Below are 22,793 nucleotides of genomic sequence, written 5' to 3'. Positions count from 1 at the left end.
TTGAAGGACACTTGAGTGGATCGTGGGTTCCAACTCTTTGTGTTATTGTTGCAAGATTATGACATGGCCTGTTCACAGAACATAGCAGCTAGTGTCAGAGCTACAACTATATGCAGTTAAGCGGGTTTCTAACATGCATTATTTCCCCATTGTTTTAATTGGAATATATCTGTTTGGAATAATTTTGAACTAATCTTCTGACATAAGAAGCTATTTTCCCAACTGTCATCCAAAAGTGTTGATGTTATGTACACTCATCAGAAAAACACTAAAGACCCTTATCTATGATAAATATGGTGATCAAGCACAGATCTTTTCATTTACCTGTGCCAAATTGAAGACATTTTTTTTCCCAGTTCAGTTTTCTTTTTACTTAAGTGTCTATGAATTAGCTAAAACAATATATTGCTACCATTAAGAGGAAAGTAAAGCATAGCACCTGAATATAACACTAGGTGGTAATTCTATCTTTTTTTTTCTATTTTCTCAGCAGGCCTGTTCCATCTTTTGTGAATTTTTGGCAGTCAAAATGCCAAGTTCTAAGAAGGAAGAACAAGTGAGTACTTTGCTTTAAGAAGTGCTTTTGAAATGGGTATTTAAGGTTTCTGAGAAGTTATTTACAAGAATAGATTGGATAAAATAGCAACATACAACACAGAAGTGGCAGCAACAGCAGCTTCCTTTCTCACTCTCAGTGGTGGGGAAGCACTTACGATAATTGCTAGACAAGTGGTAAACTCGGTTGGAAGTATGAGATGGATTTCCACTCCACCCCACCCTCGGTATTTTATATTCTTGTAATTATACCATGTCTTTAATATTTCTATTGGGTGAAACAAAATTTTTTTTAAATATTGTTTTTTAAGATCCCAAGGAACAAGAAACATCCTAAATTCAATATATTTTGAGACATAATCTCGATCGTTCAACCAATGTGCTTAATATATTTGAACATTATTTATGGAGTAACTATATACTCGTGATTTGTTTAATAAATCAATAAAATTCACACATAATGTGCTCAGTGATTACAGAAGGTACCCCTCTTTCACAAATAAAAATATGTTTGTACTCTTAAAGGCAAGATTCTACTGAAGATCCTTCCCCTTTCACTTCAACTGCCTTTTGTTTTACTTCAGCAAATATGTAAGAACTGATTTGACTCTCATGTTTATGTTCTAGCATTGTTAATGATACTGAAATCATAATAGTTTGAGAGATAACATGGAATTTTTGTAAATGACAATTTAGAAGGTAAGTGTTCAGTTTTGATACCAAAGCTACACCAGTTGTAAATTGTGGAACTGTTGGAACCGGAAGCAATCTGCCATCTAGAATTTGAACAGAGTGTTGGCATGGTTTGCCAGTGGTGCTTCATTCAAAAGGTTTGGATGTAGAGACAAGTACACACATTATACTTATTATTTTAGCTCATCTGGGATCAGAGGCTCACAACGTACAACTTCTTTGGCAGATAGGGTTTTTGGTACATGAATTCCCTTCTATAGTTCAGGCATTTCAGGTACAATATTGTACCTCTCACCATGGGATATACTTCAGCTCTCCTAACTATAGAAATCTGGAACAATCACCCATCTATACCCCCAAGACCTTTAACTATAGACATTTTAACATTTTTACCAAATATGTTAGAGAGATAGCTCTTAGAAAACCAGTGCCCCTATTGAGAGTATCTGGGGGGGAAAATGCCATCTCAAAAACAAACAAACAAAAGAAACAAACAAAAGAAAATGAAAAGATATAAGAAACTACTGATTCAATCAGGCATGCAGATCAAGATATTACCGGGGTTTCAGAGAAGTGGACTGGCCTTGTTTAAGCTCCTTTTCCCCAAGGTGATGTCCCATTTTGTTGGTGTAGGATGAGAAACTAAGACTTCAGGCAAAAAGTTGATGCTAAAATTCAGGGAAACTAGCAGAGTTTTTGATAATCTAAGGTGGATGGAGATAAAAATTACAGTATGGGGAAATCAAGGCAGCCAGAAATTAAGAGGCTAATATCTCAGTGAACAAGGAGGTACACAAAAGTAAACTTTATGTTCCACAGGCTCCTCTTCAGCATATTTACCAAATTGTTAAGTTCTGTTGGGTAAGAAGCTAAGATGTAAAGCAAAACACAAATAGAAATGACCCACGTACTTGATAAAACAGGTTGCCACTATCAGCTAAAGCTGACAGGCATAGCTTGATTCAGCACTTCCACTACTAGCCATGCCCAGGAAAAGGATGTATAAATATGTATATCTATCTATCTATCTATCTATCTATCTATCTATCTATGTCTCTATGAGGGTATATATGTGCATCAAAAGCTTTCTTTAGTAATGCTCATGGCAGCAACATTCATAACTGCTAGAATCTGAAAACATTTCAAAAGTCCATGAACAAAAAATATGGATAAACAAATTATGTGATATTTTACTATAATGGTAGCAGTTAAAATAAAATAATAAGTATAAGGAAGAACCTCAGAGTTTGAATCTCAAGTGAAAGAAACCAAAAAATATAAACTGTATATACATATATAGACACACATACATAAGCAAAATTAACTCTGAACTGACTCAGAGTGTTAGATGTGAGTACAATGGTGATCTGGGGAGCCAAGGTTATAACTTAGAAGAAGTAAGACGGAGCTGATGATAATTACCTCTTCCTTGGCCTGGGTGATAATTACAGTTAAAACCTTATTAGCTTTTCCTTTTATGATTTGTGAAGTTATATTATCCTTCAGTAAAATTTTTATTGAACTATGTTGGGGAAATTTTCTCTTGAACAATAGAGATGGGGGAGGTGGCAAAAATGTCCTTGCTAATACATGTTTCTATTGCATGTGTGCTGGAATTCTGCTATAAGTTTCTCCTCTTTCAAATATTCAGGGTTTAACCTAGGTTTCTTCTGACTTCCCCATTAGGGTTGACAAAATATGTGAGAAATTCAGTGAAACAACTTAACATGCAACACAACCTAGGAGAAACAAATCACAGAGATAAAATAAATGATGGTATGTTTGATGTGCTCAGAGCAGCATGACAAAGATAAAGCCAAAGAGAGGTGGTGGGACTACTACTGGATGGGGAACAGTATTGATGTGGAATTGGAGCTTGAGATAAAAACAAGGCAACACTGGAAGTCTCTACTTTATTGTATTAGGAAGATGTAGACTTGGGAGATCATGGTAGATGTGAATTCATGGTGTGCCTGATGAAGGAGATTGAGGTAGCAACAGCCTGAAATGCCTCAATGAAATGAAAGAAGTAACTAAGAGTAACATTATGGAGACCCTGAAAGTCCAAGAACCTAGAGGACCTTGAGGTCTGGACAAAAGTTTGCAGTAGTGGATGCAGTTTAGGTCACATGTCCAAGTAAAAATGCAGACATCTCTATGGATTGGTGAGAGAATGACCGGATGATTGGTGTCAGCAACATGGCCACTGAACCAGTTAAAACCTAGATGCAATCACTGGGGGAAAGAGGGAGGTAGGAGGCTCTGAAATAGGAAATCTGGCATTGATGGAATTTAATTTGACTTGAGATCAAAGGTTTTTCGCTAGTTGATAGAATGGGGCAGTCAACATAGAAATAATCTCACGGTGAAAACCTGTATGTATAATCCAATGTCTTACAGACTTGTATATTGTAGAATTTCACAATGAGAAAGGAGTGCTGTTATGTACCAGGATGTCGGACAAGTCCCTGTGGGTGGCAACAGAAAATACAAGGAGTAGAACGTGTAGATGTAGGAGTTAGAAAATGAAGCTGGAATGTTGTGTGATGAGAACTATCGAAAAGTATTATTTTAAGGTCCAGGAATCCAATGCAAAACTTCTGCCCCAATGCTCTTTCCATTGGCCATGCTGCACTAGAATTTATAAAGACACTATAACAAGTTGAGAGAGAAAAAAAGTAAAAATATAACTCAGACATTACATGTTTAGTCTAATTGGCAAGATAAGATATAGACACAGAAAACCATAATACAAAGTAGGAAAGAAGTGATCAATGAGTTACATGTCACAGACATTGGGGACTAGAAACAAATCATGGAGAGCTTGAACAATTAGGGAACTTTTCATGGGGAATCAGTTTTGTATTTCTACCTGAAGGATGTATAGCATTTGAACAAAAAGAACCAAAGTAACGTTTGCGTACCTGATATGTTATGGATGCAGAGACAAAATTATGAATGCATCACAGAGTGGTGAGAAAACCAGAGCTCATGTCTGGGAACAGAGATTTAAGGAAGGATAAAATTACAATATAATATATATATATATACAAATTATAACATAATACAGAAAGCTAACACCATTTCAGAGCATTTTATCCATATGTTATTGGTAAGGGGGAGTTGGTAAAAATTCAGCCAGACAGTCAACAAATAGTTATTGAGAAACTACTTATTTTCCCTTCGAATGGCAGTGGCAAGATGATTTTTGGAAAATAATTTGGCGGGGATATTTGTGAGTTCAGGAAAGACAGCATAAAACTTTTGCAGCATTTTAGGGAAGTGGTAACAGTTTAGAAAGTGGTGATGATGGGGGAAATGGAAAGACATGGTGGAAGGAGAATCAATTATAGTTGATCTGATTAGAGAGCACTAGAGACAAAAGCATAAATACTGAGCAGAAGTGACCGAGATAAATATGATACTATCACCAAAAAACTGAGGACCATGGAAGGGAAGAAGCTAGTGAGTTGGAAATTACAATAAAATTTGTTTTGGGAATTTTGAACATGGATCTATAAAGAAGAACCAGAATTTGGAAGAATGGTATCGATATGAATCATATCATCGCAAAAAGGGCAGTGGAAACCATGTTAATATAGAAAGACAAAGGCTGTAGGGGGAAAAAACGCCCTGTAGAATATTCTTAGGGGATGTAATGGAACTTACAGTCCTGGGGCAGGCTCCAGTTAGTTAAAAAGAAGACAAGCTAGTGTTCCAAATAGCAGTGCCAAGGGCCACAGCAATACGGAGAGCAGGCGGCCATCCCTGTGAATACTCAAAGTCAGGGAGAATTAAGACTCAGGAAAATCTTTGAATTTCAGACCTATGGCTTTATGTATTTCCTTTTAATTCTAAAAAGAATTAAAAGAAAAGTGTGCTGAGATGAAATAGTGATTTTGAACATTTCTGGCACCTTTTATTTCCTCTTGTGATCTGACTAAAATAAAGAGGCAGAAAATTGTTGTTTTTCTGAATGAAAAAGTTTTCTGTGGGGAAGCTTACCCCTCTTTCATGTATAGTAGTTGTTTTTCACACAAATACAGCAAGAGGACATTATTATATACTTTTTAATATATACATTCTATATATAAAGTGTACAATTATTACAAACTTTAAAAGGAGGATTGCTGGTTGAATTCATTTAAAAGGCAGTAAGTTCTATGTGCCTTGCTTCACTACACAAATTTCATTATGGGTACAAATGTTTGTCCATGTCTTTGGACAAACACACAGCGTGATTATTGTCTCACATAAGTTTTGGGGAGGGTATCTGGAAGCTGGGAGGTGTAAACATGAAAAGGAATTATGGTAATGAATAACATAAGGAGGAAGAGGTTCCCCCCAAACACACACACACTCACGGGAATGTGGTATAAACTCTGGTAACAGTAGAATGTGCTCTTGGTGAAATATATCACAAAGGAAGGACAACATCCAAGAAAAAATCCATGTGTATTTGGAATGTTATTAGATAATAATGATAACATTTCATATCATGAAATAGCTGATGGATGAATTGTTAAATAAATGGAGCTGGGAACATGGGCTCCTCTTACAGAAAAAGTAAGGATATCTAACTGTTAATGTGATGCTTGGAATTTCAGCTGAAGAATATATATTTTATATCTATCTATCCATCTATATGAGGTTTGTTTTCAAATTTTGGATTAAGATTTGTAAGCATGATAGAAAACTCATATGACATAAATAAAAATATTAAGATAGAAATCATTATTAAAAATGAAAACCTGTGTGGCAAACACAACATAAACTTAGCTTAATAGAAATACCAGTTGAGGAATGACATTTGTGACACTAATCATAAGTAGTTCATACACAAAATATATCAAAAAGATATGCAAAATCATTGAGAAGAAATGCAAATAACCAAATGGAAATTTGAACAAATTATATAAGTGTATGAATCCCAAAGAGGTCATGAAAATGGGTAAGAGCCAGAAAAGAGCTGAGAATATATTGAAACAAGTTAGGATATTTCTCACTCAGAATGGAAAAAAAAAAAATTACGGAGTTATACGTAGAATATTGTTGAGAATATAGAGAGTTCGGTATTCTCATATTCAACTTGAGGAACATGATGTAGCAACAACTCTCAGAAAAACCGTAAGTACTATCTGCTATTTTTAAAAAATGTGTGCAGCCTAAGACCTCTCAATTCTACTTCAGAAAAATCTACCCTATAAAGATATTCCTATGAGAATACAAAGTTATTCATGTGAGAATCTTCTGTGATAGTACTCTTAAAAAATAATGAAAATTGAATCATAATAATAATGGAATGATAGGTCATGCGTACATACACCAGGAAGTGAGAGGAATAAGTAATTCCACTCAATAAGACCAAGAAACACTGCTAAATAATAAATAATAATAATAATAATACAAAAAAACAAATCCCTGTAGAAAAATTTGGGATAGTCCTAAGTATTCAAGAGAGAAGTCCTAGGAAGGAGGAGAGTGGAGAGTGTGTCTGGGGGTTGACATTTTAAATCATGTGGCCAGAAAAGACCCGCTGTAGAAGTGATGATGTCAGATAGGTCTATGCGCGCCAAGGACACATAGAGAAGGGAAAGGAAACTGGGAAGAACTGAAGTTTATGTAGAATGGTAGTGGATGTGGACATTGAAGCCAACATAAGAAGTCCTGGATACACAGCCCCATGTCCGTGGGAGAGACTGAGCACTCCAGGGGAGGGAAGGGCAAGGGCTGAGGCCCCGGCCAGGGAAGGGAGGAGCAAGGGCCCGCGTGGCTGGTGTTGTGGCACCAAGCAGGCAAGCAGTTACGTTCAGCTAAAGGGATAGGACTTGGGCAGACTGTGCTGGTCTTTCGGCAATTGATAGTATTTCCTCTGAGGTAGAGGAAAAGCCAATGGAGAATTTTTAAATATCTGATGTTTATTCCTGGGTTGAAAATAAGTTTTAGGGGGAAACAGGGAAGCAAAGCCTATTCTCATAATCAAGGTAAGCCATGAAGGTGGCCAAGATCTGGGTGGATGTGCCATGTGTGGGGAGAAGTGGTCAGATTCTGGATGTCACTGGGGGGCTGGGCCAGAGAATGTTCTGGTAGGTAGGATGACTGTCCTGAAATAAAGAAATTGGTCTGTGGCCTGAGCAACAATATAGTCACCATTGACAGAGAGAGAATAGTTTGAGGAGCCAACAGTGGAGGGCTTCTGCATATGGTTGTGCAGATTGTGCTTGGCACATTTTTCCAGCCATGGCAGTGAGTGGTGAATAAAATATAAATCCCATTCTCTCCAACACGTGCACTTGACTCCTGACTGTTTTTCACCAGTGTCTTTTTTTTTTTTTGATATGGTAATTCAGTGTGCAGTGTAGTCTGCATGCAGCCAACGTTTTGGTCTGTATCTGGCCAAAAAATGTTTTCTGATTCACAAACAGGCATTGTGATTTGGCTTAGAGGGAGGTATCAGGACATATGACGTACATTTTGACCCATGAAATTTGATGTATCTATTAGGCATGTGTGTGGATGTGTCAAGTAGGCATCAGGATTGGCTTGTGTGGAGGGGAGAGGCCAGATATAAATTACCTGAACTTGGGGCTGAGTCTTAGAATAAAAACTTATGATTTGATAAGCTCCTGAAGGGGGTGAATGCATAAAGAGTAAGGGAGACCAAGTTTAATCTCCGAGGCTCCCAAATGTTTGGACTTCAGGAAATGAGGACAGAGCAAAGGATATTGAGAAAGAATAGCCAGTGAACACACAAAACATAAGCTCACACTTAGGAAGTGTGCAAGAGAATATGGCCTCTGATTTAAGTGACGTTTAAAAGAATTCTTCTTAATTAAAATCACTCCTGTGAAATGTGAATGGATTATGACCCTTTACAAAATTACTTTATGAAACTTGAGAACTGGGCCATGTGAATCTGTATATTACCCCAATTTTTAAAAAATATTTTTACAAGAGACATGCCTTGTGTTTTTAATGTAAAACCAAAATAATGAAAATGAGGGCAAAATATTTTAAACTTTACGGTATGAACCAGAAGCAGATAACAGGTTCTTTTCAAAAAAATTATATATGTATGTATGTGTACATAAATGTTTGTGTGTTTGTATGCATGCGTGTGTGTGTGTGTGTGTGTGTGTATCTTCCGTTTGTTTCGAAACAATGGGTCATAGCATTTTGATGTTGGCAATTGTCGTAAGATACTGAATCAAACTTTGTAACATTTTAAGATCCGGAGTAAGTGTGGAGACTTGATTTAAGAAGACATTACCATAAATTTCTGCACAAAATGCTGTGTCAAACATATTTTTTCACATCTTCAAAGAACCAGAGTCCATATTTCATATGGAGCAAAGGAGAAATTGTTCTATTGAGATAGATCTTGAAACCTTAGGAACATTTGAGGAAAATCACAATCAAAAGTGAAAACAAAGTTAATACTGCTCAAAAATAGTTATCTTCCCAGAAGGAAAAACGTATTCAGAATGAATGTGGTAAATATGTATCTATCATCATTGCTATATGGTTCTGATAATCTCCTCCCAAAAACTACATGAAGAATGTTTTATATGCAGAAATATATATTAGGAAAGTGTTTATTATTTTCTGATAGAAAGAATGGTTATAAACTTCCTCTCTACTATAGAAAGTGGTTATCCATATATCACGGCTGCTTGTACCCAAGATATATTAAATGGGGAAAAATGGAGTCCAATCGCTTATATAAAATCTGGAAGGAAAGGATAATCTCTGCAGAAACACACACTAATGTTAGAAATATTGCAGTCAGATGTTTGTGTTTTAGAAATGATAGGGTTATAAATTAAACTTTTATTTGACCTTAATTAAATATGTTTAGCAAACATGAATTTCATGATTCGTCAGCTCCGAAGCTAAGAACATCAACAATGCTCCCACCGCCAAGGGTATTGGACCCTGTTTACAACAGAAACAAGAACACTGACTTGACGTATCAGCTTCTGACCACCAACTCTGTGAGGAAAGGGAAGTTAATAATATACAATTTAAGATGATAAAACAGAGGTTCCAAATTCTTAAGGGATTTCCCTAAGATGTACAACCCTGAACACAGGTGTTACAACTAGATCCCATGACTACAAGTAAAAATACTGCCATTGTATTATATATCCTGTGATATTTGACCAAACCATTGCTGTGTACTTTGATGAGAGATGTATGCACCATACCTGACTTGGAATGGCATTTGTCTAATTTCTAAAATCAAAATCGTTCCCTTAAAGTAAGATTTCTCACCAGTTACACTATTTAAAAATTTTAAAATACTCGTGAGAAGTTACATAGGAATAAAATTTGGAGTTATTTGGGCAAGTAAAAGCATGGCAAAATAAAATATCAACTTTCAAAATTAAAATATGGGAAAGATCACAAGCTTTTGACCTTGTGTGTTCTGATACACTTGCTAAAAAAAATAAAAGGCATCACTAAAAATGTCCAGTTGCCATTTGTATCAGTCCACATGGATTATGCAGTTTCCTACACTTTCCAGAATAGAACATTGTACTGAATGACACCCAAGTGACCCAGTAGAGTTAATTTATCTACATTAGTGTCTAACTTAAAGCCAGGAAGTGATTTAGGGTTTGACAAGAATAAAGACCAATATGCACTCTATATATTAAGTCACTAAAACTCTAAAAAATGCAATTGCCCATTCCTTTAACAATTTATATAGCAACTATTCCTTCTGACTATATGTGAAAATCCCAAAACTAAAATAAACATATTTTAATTTCCTATATTAGAACTCTATGGATATAACCATAATTAACATTTTGGTGTGTTTATCTTTTCAAATTCTATCATATGGATGTTTCCTAATTCATATAAAGTCCCTTCATTCTAATAGACGACCTCATTTCCCTTCTTTCTGTTTGGTTATTTATTTGTTTCTATTTGCTAATCACATTATCTGGAAATAATAACTTTTAAAATATTCAATTCCAAGATGTATTTTATTTGCTATTGTTGTCACTGCTGCAATTTTGTCATTGTTGTGTTGATATGAACTTCAGAACATACCACAGACTCCGGTGGACTTCGGACTTGGAAAGAAATTAATTTCAACTCAGATGGCATCAACCATTTATTTGCAATAGATATGTTTTCCTTAATAAGAAAGAAACTATATTTTAGCCAAGAGACTTTTTTTCAGAAATGGAATTTATCTTTTTAGTAGCTCCTAAATTAACATAACTACTTAACTCCCCCTTGACCTCCTAATATAAAAAATTCATATTGATAGCTGTCCTTTCTAAACAATGTGTCTATCACTTGGAATAAAGAATGCATAATAATAGTTTTTTATTATTAAAGTAGTAATGTGCATTATTATCCTGTGTGCTAGAATTTTGTTTAAGATTTTGCATTCTTACCAATAAGTACAAAGAGCCAAAGCTTTCTTGTTTGTTTTTCTTCTTATTAATTCATCTTGGTTGAGCCTTTTTCCTAGATATTATTTCTCTCCAAATAATGAAGATGACATCATTTTGTAGATTCTCTTATCTTCCTGGTAGAGATTGAGTTTAGAATGGAGATAGACACATTGTTATCTCAATTTCTTTCTTCTTCTTCTACCCTTCTTTGGTTTATTTACTTCATAAATATGTATAAGTGGATGCCTAAGTAGAACGAGGTGATATGAAGGTGAGCATGAAAATATATGGACCCTGATGCACAAAATCAAATAATCACATGGATAAATATAAATTTTTTGTTTGTTTGGAGGACAAGGGAGATTTTTCTCTGAGGAAGTAACAATAGAGTTAAAATCTGAAAGACAAGCTTGGGCGCCTGGGTGGCTCAGTTGGTTAAGCGACTGCCTTCGCCTCACGTCATGATCCCGGAGTCCTGGGATCGAGTCCCACATCAGGCTCCCGGCTCAGCGGGGAGCCTGCTTCTCCCTCTGACCTTCTCCCCTCTCATGCTGTTTCTCTCTCTCTCTCATAAATAAATAAAATTTTTTAAAAAAATCTGAAAGACAAGCTGGACTTAACCAAGGGAATCTGGAGATAGAGGTGGTCAGGAGAGAGAAGCAAACACATTTTAAAATCCTAAAAGAGAGAACAAGGAAAGAACAGAAACTCAGACAAGACCAGCCTGCCTGGAATTTGCAGAGAGAGCTGAAATACAACTTGTCAGCGTCTGGACTTGAGGAACCCTCTAAGTCCTATTAATGAGTGCCATCTTTAAGTGAGAACAATGAGAAGCCACTGTGGCACGTAAACCAATGGGGGACACTATTCAATTTGCTTTAAGAAGTTAACTAGGTGCCAAGTGGTGAAGGGACGGGTCTGGCTTGAGGACCTGGAGGGTGGGGGACCATGCACTCATTGCAGCAGTACTGGAAGAAGATGGAATCAGGAGGGTTCATCACGAGTTGAATTCTGGATGTCGCAGCAGAGCTTTCCACTGCTGACTTGAAACCCTTCATTTTATGAACACAACTCTGTTTTTGTGAGGTCGTCATACTCCATGTGGGTAAAAACGTGATTTTCCATACTTCCTTGCATCTAGGGGTGGCTGTGTAATGCTTTTCTGGCCAATGAGATAGAGACTGAAGCCTACTGCCAGAGATTCCAGGAAAATTATTATTCTGTTAATTAAGTAATGAACATTATCTCCACATGCCTTTGCCCTTCTCCCTTCCCCTTCTTCTTGCTTGCAATAAAGATACATTCCTTGAAGGAGGAACAGCCCCTGTTATAACCGTGGGGAGACAAACCACACATTAAGGACAGCTCTGCATGACAAAGAAGGAGCGTAGAACCCTGCCCAACCGCAGGAGCACTGGACTATCTGCCCTTAGACATTTTATTGCCTGAAAAAAATCACTTATTTATTTAACCTACACTTTGTTAATGTATGTTACATGTGACTGACAACCCTCCTCATTCTTATTGCCCTGTTTGAGGTATCATTCAAGTGAAGGTATCTAGAGAGAAGATAGGTATATTCGTTTCTGGGAGCTCAGTGTGGGCTAGACAGAAATTGTGGGGGATCTGTGAACAGGTGGTAAACAAATCCCCAACTGTAGATGAGATTGCAGGTGGAGAAAGTACAGAGCAAGAATGCCTGTGAAGGAAGATGTATTGGCTTACAAGATTTATTGGATAGCTAGAGGAACAGGAACTTTTAAAGGCAACAGAAGTATAGCCAAAGCATTAGGAAGAACATCAAGAATTCCCATTTTGCACACTTTTCCTTGACTGGTCTGCCAAATGTCGCCTTCACTGTGCGAACCCTCGCTTAAATGTCTATGATCCCTCTTAACTTTATGCTGTATCATTATTTAATGAAGCTGAATGATTTAAGACCCTTTCCCTTCATTCTCTAATGACACCAAGTATTTGCTGTCTTAACCACTTCATAGTTTTCTTGCTCCATGAATTAAGTGTGCCTTTTCTCACATCCTGTGTACTTTGTATTGTCTTCTTTACCTGAAGTATATTCTTCTCCATTCTACTTTTCTAAATACCACTCCTAAGTCTTTGCTCAAATCCCAGTTCCTCCATAAAGCTCTCTTTGATGCTCTAGTCCAGCTTTCTCTCTCTCCTACAGCCCGTAATACTTGAGTTTTCATCACGCAGTCTTGAGAATTAATGATATGTGTTGTTCACTCATGGTTTCATGAATATTTATCAGGTCTCCCAAGTAGATTTTAAGGACTCTGTCTTATACTTCTCTTTTGTATTATTAAGAGTATTTAGTGAAATTTTACCCAAGAGAGATTTGCTTCGCTAGGTTAGAAAAATGTTGGTTTATAAATTCCCCTGTACTCCAATCCATGGGATTTGCCCCTATATGTTACTCCTCCCATAGCACTTCTTGGATTCCCTAGGGTCAAGTACTCTATAAAGAATACTATGGCTCATTTATATGACATGTTTCTCAGAGGATGGCTAGCATGTCTCACAAAAAGATAGGAGAGACTCCTATTAATTAATTAATACTGTGCTTAGGTGTGGGACATGGCTGAAAGGCATGATTCTCTTTAATGATGAGGATAAAAATCATGCTTTTGCCAGTTCATTTGGAATAAACCGAACACCAAAGTTTGTGTGGATACCACCTCCAGTGCTGGTGCTGCTGTTGGGGTAACACTTGGGTGACAGTAGTTCTTTATCATCCACATGACCAATTGAATCTCACAGGTATAAAACTAGCTGTTGAATGGGTATGCAGTGGGAGCACTGTTCCTGTAGACTTTAAGTATTTGATGTCGCCCTAATCTCTGCTGTTTTTTTCTGAGACATAGTATTATTTCTACCTTGTCATCTTGCCTGGGGGCAGAAAGCTTCAAGGATTTCCATGTGGTCTGCCCACCATATTAAGTTACTCCCAAGGTCAGGAACCAAGGGGAGTGCATTGCTTTCCAATCAGTTGCTAAGAGTATCCATCACAATTATGCTCACAGGGGTCAGGGAAATGACAACACAGTAAGGTGTGGTCCCATCTGACTCACTTTAAGTGAACCTTAGCCAGGGCTCAATGATGTAGCCAGCGTCTTCAGTGAATTCTATATTGTCAGAGTAAAATGAGTGACCACTGGGCCTTCAGGGGATGTAATCAATCAAGTGGTGGGTTCTCTGGTCTCACATAATATATCAAAACTAATATCTTCCTGCTTGCTTCTTGAGCCTTTCCTCAGGAATATGCCAGAATGTTTTCAACATCTTTATTCCATTTTCTGTAGGTTACAGTCATGTCTAAGCTTCAAAAAATAATACAAACAGCTGATTAGAACCTGCACCAGGTGTCCCGGCTGGGATATCCAAGCCTGAGTCACTAAATTGACTCCAGGTGCCCCATATCAGTACATTCTCCTCTTTCCAGCTTTATGTTCTGGCCACCTGGTCAATAATCCCAAAAGCCACCCTAAAACACGATCCTCCCATGTATGCTGGCTCATATTAGCTATATACATCTCTTCCTTCTCAGAACCAGGACTGTATTTCCTTGCACAGATTAAAATTTAATCTTATCCATCCAGAGCAGTGGTTTCTCCAATCAACACTGTCAGCAAAACTGGGGAACATACTGGAAATGCAAATTCTCAGCCCACCCAAGACCTACTCTGCTGTTGGGTCTTAGAAATGATCTTATCAGGTCCCCTAGGTGACTCTGATAGATTCTAAAGTTTGAAAACTAACAGGTTGAGGTCATCGGTCAGCAAACTATGACCCAGGGGCCAAATCCCACCTGTTCCTGTTTCTGTGTGGCCTGCGGCCTAAATATGGTTTAACATTCTTAAGTGGCTACAGAAATGACGACATAATGATATCAATTTTGCCCTTTGGCCCACAAAACCAAAAATAGTTATAATTTCAGCTAATTATAGAAAAACTTTGCCAACCCTTAGTCAAGAGGCAATGTGGGAAGATGGGACAGACTTTGAAGAACAAAGATGATCTTGTAAGACATCTGTGTCAGGACATGTCTTTACATGTTGCCATCTGAGGAGAGGATGTTTTCTTCCACCAACAGAAAGGGAGCTCAGTGACAATTGGAGACAATTAAAGATTCTCAGGCTCATCCAAGTAGTGTTCCCAAGGCAGATCTCAGGGCCCCAATGTTACCTTATCAGTGCCTTTGATTTAGCAAAAGAGACCTATTAAGTGTTGTGTTTAGTCTACTTATGGCTCTGCAATCCTTACAATTAAATTTGGGGCCTGATTTCAGCACCATCTGTCATTGGGCTGCAGAAGATAAGGGTCCTTTTGAATGATGATATGGAAGTTTTTGACTTTCATTATCTGTTTTGAATTAATGGCTCCATTGAGAATGTCATTTTGTATTTTCAATGTTTCAAGGCCATTTAATAAGTCAGTTCACTGTCCTGTCCTTCCACTTACCATTGGCTAGGAGATTGAGAACTCTCACCTGTGTCACCTCCAGCCACCATCAGCAAGAACCCTGTAATTGTGGTGTTGTAGCCTGCTGGGCAGGATACCCAGCCCACCCCACCAGTAGTGGATCCCCACAGCTGTGGGATCAGCGAGTGCTCCAATCCAGAAACACTTCTCCCAGTCCTTGTCTACAGCCACTCGCTGTGCCAGCTCTCTTATGTGTGACTCCCTCCAGGTGCAGAGCTGAGGCTGAGGCTTGCACGTGGATCCTTTATTTAAAAAAATAATAATAATAATCTCAAGGAACAGGAATGGCAACTGAGAAAGGAAAACTGAGAAGGAAAAATAGCTGATCAAAGGTCTGCTATTGATCTGACTCCTGCTGTGGGCACCTGGGTCTCAGACCCATGGGGACCCGTCATGGAACAGTGCACCCTACAATTTTTTATGCAGAATAAGGAAGAGTAGGGCATTTATAACCTGGCTTCATCTCCCATTGGTCAAGGGATGTCCCAGCCAGCATGTATAACTCTAGACTTGAACAAGGGTCAGCATGACTGAGAAACTCTTGCAGGAAGAGAAGCTATAGAGGACACAAGATGTTACTGAGCTGAGATCTTACCAGGCTACACTGCAGGCCTCTGGTTACATCAGGATAGACCTCTGCGATGGCATGAACAGAGAGGTAAGCAAAGAGAAAATGAGACTGAGGAGAAAAGAATGTCTGGCATACGAGAGAAATACTTTTAGGTCTACAGAAGCAAATAAATGTCTCAGAATACTGCTGTCTTTAAATGAATCCAGTAGCACATCAGTCCTGCCTGATGGCCTCAACTCTGCTAGGTTCCTGTGGCTCTATAACAAATTACCACAAACTTGGTGGCTAAATCCAACAGAAACTTATTCTCTCACAATTTGGGAGTGCAGAAGTCCAAAATAAAAGTCACAGACCTAGGCTCCTTTTGGAGGCTCTGAGGACAATCCACTCCTTGATTCTCCCAGCTTTTGGTGGCTGCCAGTATTCCCTGGCTTATGGCTGACTTCAAGGCAACATTTCCAAATTTCTTTCTGTTCCATCTTTGTATCACCTTCTCCTCTGTATATGTCAGATATCCTGTCTCCTTCTTATAAGAATAAATGTGATTATATTTAGGACACACCTAGATAATCCAAGATATCCAAATCCACAATTTATTCATATGTGTAAACACACTTTTTCCATATAAGGGCAACATTTGTAGGTTCTAGGAATTAGGGTCTGATCTTTTTAGGAGTCATTTTCCAGCCCCCTACATGTCCCATTCTGGAACCATTGCCAGGGCCTAATTTGAGATTGAAGCAAAATGTAGACCATAGCCTATGTTGAGAGCTTATTTCATTTTCTTAAAATTTAATTTTAAATTTTATGTATTTATTTGACAGTGAGAGGGAGAGAGAGAGAGCACACAAGCAGGGGGAGCAGCAGAGGGAGAGGGAGAAGCAGAGTCCCCGCTGAGCAGGGAGCCCGACTCGGGGCTCGATCCCAGGACCTTGGCATCATGACCTGAGCCAAAGGCAGATGCCCAACTGACTGAGCCACCCAGGTGCCCCTCAGATTTAATTTTAAACTTAATTTAACATTTTATTTACAAAGATGTAAAAATGAATATATTAAGGTATTAATAAATATTTCCAGAATTTACTCCTGACTTTATAAAACTGACCAACAGGAGATAAATGGTGTTTTTACCATGAGCTAGTGTTAGGTGATTAAAAGTATCATGTGACAGAAATTTGATGACCCCATTCAATGAGAAATGACAATTAGTAGAGTAAAGAAATGCTAAGAAGCAAAATTATTGCACAGTGGGGACAAAAGTATGGAGGAAAGAGAAAACCCCAAAGAGCCAGAGTAAAAAAAAAAGTTCTCTACTTGTTAGCCAACAGTAGGTTTTTTCCCTGGTGAAACCCTCTTTGAGCCGCATCATACATAGTTACAAATTCACGGTAGAATGATAGTCAAAACTTCATACAAAGTTATGCTGCAGAAGTTATATCATGAAGAGATATTTCTTAGTAATTAGTGAAAGAGAGATTTGAAATTATCTCGTACTGATATAGTTATTTCTTAGTTTTTTAAATTTTTTTTAAAGATTTTATTTATTCATTTGTCAGAGAGAGAAAGAGAGAGAACACAAGCAGGGGGCGTGGCAGGCAGAGGGGAGAAGCAGGCTCCCAGCTGAGCAGGGAGCCCGACATGGGACTCGATCCCAGGACCCTAGGATCATGACCTCAGACAAAGGCAGATGCTCAACCAACTGAGGCACCCAGTCATCCCCTTGTTATTTTTTAAACAATTTTAAAGAAGAGAACAATTTTGCTGATGTCATTTTTATGTCTGAAAACATTATTTTTAAATACCTTCCTTGTTATACTTAACCTAACCTGCATATAATATACTTTGCCAATGCTTTTTTTAATGAAGGTCTCTTTTAATTCTCCAATGGTGATGCAATGTATCATGGTGATGGTCATGGCAGGCTTACTTTTTATTCTTTAATAAGTAAATCCATATGCAAAAACACACACAAATTGTTAGCATATTAGTCACACTTTCTTAGATTGCTAGACAGTCTAAGGTTCTTTCACAACTCCCTAAGCATCCTTATATATTCCCTATATTTAAGTCTGAACTTAATCACACAAAAGGCAGGAAAATTCAAGACATTTCATTTTAGATTATAGAGATAATTATAAATTAAATTTATATCATAAATTAATAAATGATTACAAGTGCCAAGTTAAATTTGAAAAGTTATTTTTAAACATTCATTTGAAAGTCCTGAAGAAAAAAAAATATTGCCTGTATTTGGTTCAGTTACTACTATAACTACAGAACATAATTTTGTGCTTACTGGGTTAATAGATGGCGTATAGTGGTAATTAAAGAGTACTTATGAAGCCTGAATAATTGAACATCCAGCTGTTGCATTTTATTTTGATATGGGCATAGGGAAAGGGGAGGTGGTGTTGTTGCAATATTACAAAGGACCATTTCCAGATGGTGGGAACCCATCCTTTGCCCTTGGGCATTTCCAGGACATCTGGTAAGCCATATGAATCTAGACAAGATTAAGGGGAAGATGTGAGATGTTTGAATACCAACGCCTTCTGATTTCATTGAGGTTTCCTTATGAAGCTCAAATATTGGGTGGAATTTGGAAAAAGATGCCCTCCTCTTTTGAGCAGGAGAATATTATCTATTATAAACTGGGTGCTCTTTGAGGGCAAGGACTGGACTTATTTCATATTTTGTCATGACCATCTAGGTCAACACTAACTGTGGTATATTGTCGCCATTTATCTTGTCTCATTAAGATTATTTAGAATGACCAGCATGGTGCCTGGCACATAAAAAATATCCAGTAATTTCATTTAAATGATTAAATCTTTGAAAAATATATAAACTATCTTATATCTGATGTTGATTCTAATACAAATGATTTATGATTTCATGTAGGTTTTGATGCTAAAAAGAGTCCCCTATAACCATGTATTTGTTTACTCAAGAAAGAGGCAAAATATGAGAATTATCTGAGTACCTGCAAAGAAAGAAATCTTTATGTAGGACCAAAAAGAGAACATCAGGTTAAAACAAAACCAATGGAAATAATGAAGGGGGATTTTGCTTACTTAATTCTTTAATTTGAGGTGACTCATTACCTATGGGGTAATGATTGTATCCCAAAATAACTCCAAATCTCGGGAAGCCAAATAGCCTCCTATTTTTTGAGATCTTTATTATTTGAGGTCAAGAGCAGTTATGTAATTCCTGGAGAAGTGAGCAGACAGTGGCAAAAAGCATAGCATTTGTAGTGAGAAAGCATTTTAAGCCAGTGTTTTCACATATTAGCTCTAAGACTAATGGAATATCAGTGTCCCCAAGAGTGTCAGTCTGTGGGTCCTTTGACGCTCAGTCTGGTTTGATTTTGTTTTGTATTTGCTTCTTTACTGTACTTATGATGAAACCCTTCTCACAGCAATACTTCGAGAATTAGATCATATTTTAAAGCCCCTTTGAAATGGAAAATGCAAAACAGACGTTCATTACGATTAGCAGTAGTAGGTACAATGTGAACCTGGAGTTTGAAAGAGAATATTGTTAATGTCTGTTTTCTGCGAGTTTGACATTCACCAATGCTTCCAGAGTACTGTAGTATAGCGTTTGTGTTTGTAGAAATTCAGTCCTGAAAATACCCCTCTACTCATCCGTGAGCAGAGGACGAGTTGCCTTCTTATTATGATATGAAGGATGCAGAGAATCTACCAGAGAGACAGAAGAAAAGAAAAGAAAACAAAACAAAATCCAAAAGTGCTAATGGCCAGATTAACGAATGGTACAGCGCTGCATGATAATTACTTAGAATAAATATGTCTACCCCGCATTAGGTGCTTACTATTTGCCACTCTCTATAATTAGTGTCTTAAATGTATTATCTGAACTAATACTGAAAAACCCTGTGAAGTCAGCATCTTTGCTTCTACTTCTTCCAGATGAGGAAAACAAGTCTTCCCATTTAGTTAGCAAATATGCCCATACAAGTAAAAGCAACTTCATTCACTCAGCTGCTCCAGCCAAAAGGTGTGGAGTCAAACTTGACTCCTTTTTCAATTGTTTTAAATAAACAAAACCGAATAAAAATAGTGTAAGCTCTCTTCAAAATGCATCTTCAATCAACTCCCTTTGAGTCACTCCCAGGACTGCCACTTGTGCCCCAACCGTCGGCATTCCTTGTGGGGTCCGAAGAGCCTCCCAACCAGTCCTACTGCTTATTTATACCCTTGTTCCTACACAACAGCCATGGGATCTTTTCAAATAAGTCAGACCGTGTTATGTCCTACTTGACTTTGCATTACACTAAGAATAAAATGCCAATGCCTATTCTATCCTCTGAGGGTTTGAAGGACCAGCCCCTCACTCACTCTTACCCTGACCCTCTCCCCTCCCCCGTCTGCTCTGCTCAGTGCACAGCTTTCCTTGCTCTCTGGGCTGGCCGAGCTCACTCTGACCTCAGGAACATGGCCCGTGCAATCTCCCTTGCCTAGAACACAGTTGTCTAAGAGGAATCCTTCATTTCATTCAACACTTTGTTTTGTTTGTTCTTTAAAAGTCGTTCTGGCTCAGATGGTAGAGCATAGGACTCTTGATATCAGGGTCGTGAGTTCAAGCTCCATGTTGGGTGTGGAGCCTACTTAAAATTTAAAAAAAAAAAAAAGTCATCAAGCAGACCTGAGCATCCTATAGAAAACAGAAGCTACTCCACCATGTTCTCTCTCTTACCCTTCTTTTTTTCCTCTTAATAATAGTTTTTTACTCTCTGGTAATATATTAAAAATTAATGTATTGCATTCTTTATTCTTCATTTATTCTTTATTCTTTATTATTCATTCTTTATTCTTTCTTTTCTACACAAGACTTACTGTGATGTAAATACTATGAGAACAAGGAATTCATTTGTTTCCTTTATGGTTATTTTCTACGCCTTGAAGAGTGCCTGGCTCATAGTAGGCACTTGGCAAACATTTATAAAATGGAAAAAAGTAGAAAAGCTGGGTATTCAAACTTGGATCATTTTTGCTCCAATGCTTTTGTTCATAACCATTTTTGCATACTGCTTCTAATAGGTATATAAATCCAAATAAAATAAATTCAATACAGATATTCTCACAATTAAGGAAGCATGTCCGTCTGCTAGGGTATGGGCATTGCTGTGGTACAATTTCCATTTATATATTCATCCAATTAATTACATGATGACTTGGATAAAGGGAGACAGCCAGCTGTCTCATAACTTTGCAGGCTTTCCTGGCATTGATACTGAAAACTAAGTTATACCGATTCTGCCTCTATCAATGTATAATTTCTAAAAAGTAACTTGTGTTTAGCTTTTCAGTTACAGAGTTTTTATTTCTGCAATTTACTAACCCCATTAAAGGTTTTTTTATATTATTAATATACATAATTAAAATTAACTGTTTTCATATTTCAGAAAGAGATACAGAATTTTTAAAAAAGATTTATTTATTTATTTGAGGTGGGAAGGGCAGCAGGAGAGGGAGAGAGAGAATCTTAAGCAGGCTCCAAGCCCAGCACAGAGCCCAACGCAGGGCTCTATCCCACGACCCTGAGATCATAACCTGAGCCAAAATCAAGAGTCAGTCGCTTAACCAATTGAGCCACCCAGGGGCCGCTCCATTTTAATTTTTAAAAATACTATTATTAATAAGTTTGTTAAAATACTAACATATTAAATGAACAATTGTGCAGAATTTTGTCGAATGTTACCAGGTAGCTCTAGCATACTCTCCCCTAAAATGCTTTTTTGTATATTATTTTTCCAGACAGCACAGTACTTTTTTGTTACCAAATGCTCAATCAGTTTAACTGAAAGGACAGCCAGAAGCAGGTAGGGTTGAGGAAACACACAACTGTGTATTTATCAATAAAACTGTATATAGGGCACCTGGGTGGCTCAGTTGGTTAAGCGACTGCCTTCGGCTCAGGTCATGATCCTGGAGTCCCGGGATCGAGTCCCACATCGGGCTCCCTGCTCAGCAGGGAGTCTGCTTCTCCCTCTGACCCTCCCTCCTCTCATGTACTCTCTCTCTCTCTCTCATCCTCACTCTCTCAAAATACATAATAAATAAATCTTTAAAAAAAAATAAAAATAAAAAAAAATAAAATAAAACTGTATATATAGAGAGATGTTTATTTAAATAGCTACTATGGGATGTACTTCCCGAATCAATATACGCCGTTAAATCTTACTGTCAACAATTGCTAGTTCTAATTCAAAAACACCTTTTCCTTTGTCATTACTGATCTTGAGACCCACGATTTTGGTTCAAGATGAGTGACTATATTTGAAAAAGCATCTAGAGCATAATGCCTTCTCACTCTGATAATGCAATTTATCCATAGGAAAAGGGCTTTTTACCTCCCAAATATAATCACAATGAAATCTGAAATGTGCATAGTATATATAAGCAACACTGTTCACTAGGCAGACACCACTTCCATTTAGAAACAGGTTAGGTTCCAACAGGCAGTTTATCTATTTCACTGGTTCCTAAATAACATAAAACTAAAGGAGCGTAGGCATGGGACCCTACTTGCTTGTCTTCAAAATAGGTATGACTTTTAGTCCTTCTTAGTGTTGAAACCAAGAATACTCCTTTTCTATTTCATTAGGCGTCTTTATTCAATATAGAATTTTGGCCAGTTTGGTTTACATTGAAAATGTCCCCTTTTCCAGTAATATTTGCATTTTGGTAGATATGTCAGCATCTATGTTGTCTTTTGAAAATCTGAATGATCCATAAAATTATCTACTGTTCTTGAAGGAAAAGAAAAAAAAAAAGAAAACAAGCAAAACAACATGTTTTTACTATGCATGGTATATGAGTTTTCAGTGAACTCTGAGCCTTTTCCTAAATTAATATGAAGTAGATTAGCATCCATGCTATTTTCTAGCACAGACTAGGAGAAAGTGTTCTACTTTATCAACTGCATTTCCTTTTCTTATGCCGATAATTAATAATAATGATACTACTATAATTCACCTTATTTCACATTTTGCTCTTTAAGATTTCTTGCACTAGCGATTAATTTGTACCAAA

This window comes from Callorhinus ursinus, unplaced genomic scaffold, assembly GCF_003265705.2.
Source record: "Callorhinus ursinus isolate GAN/ISIS: 27379988/994484 unplaced genomic scaffold, GSC_fseal_2.0 scaffold7, whole genome shotgun sequence".
Lineage (NCBI taxonomy): Eukaryota > Metazoa > Chordata > Mammalia > Carnivora > Otariidae > Callorhinus > Callorhinus ursinus.
Note: the sequence above shows the minus strand (reverse complement) of the source record.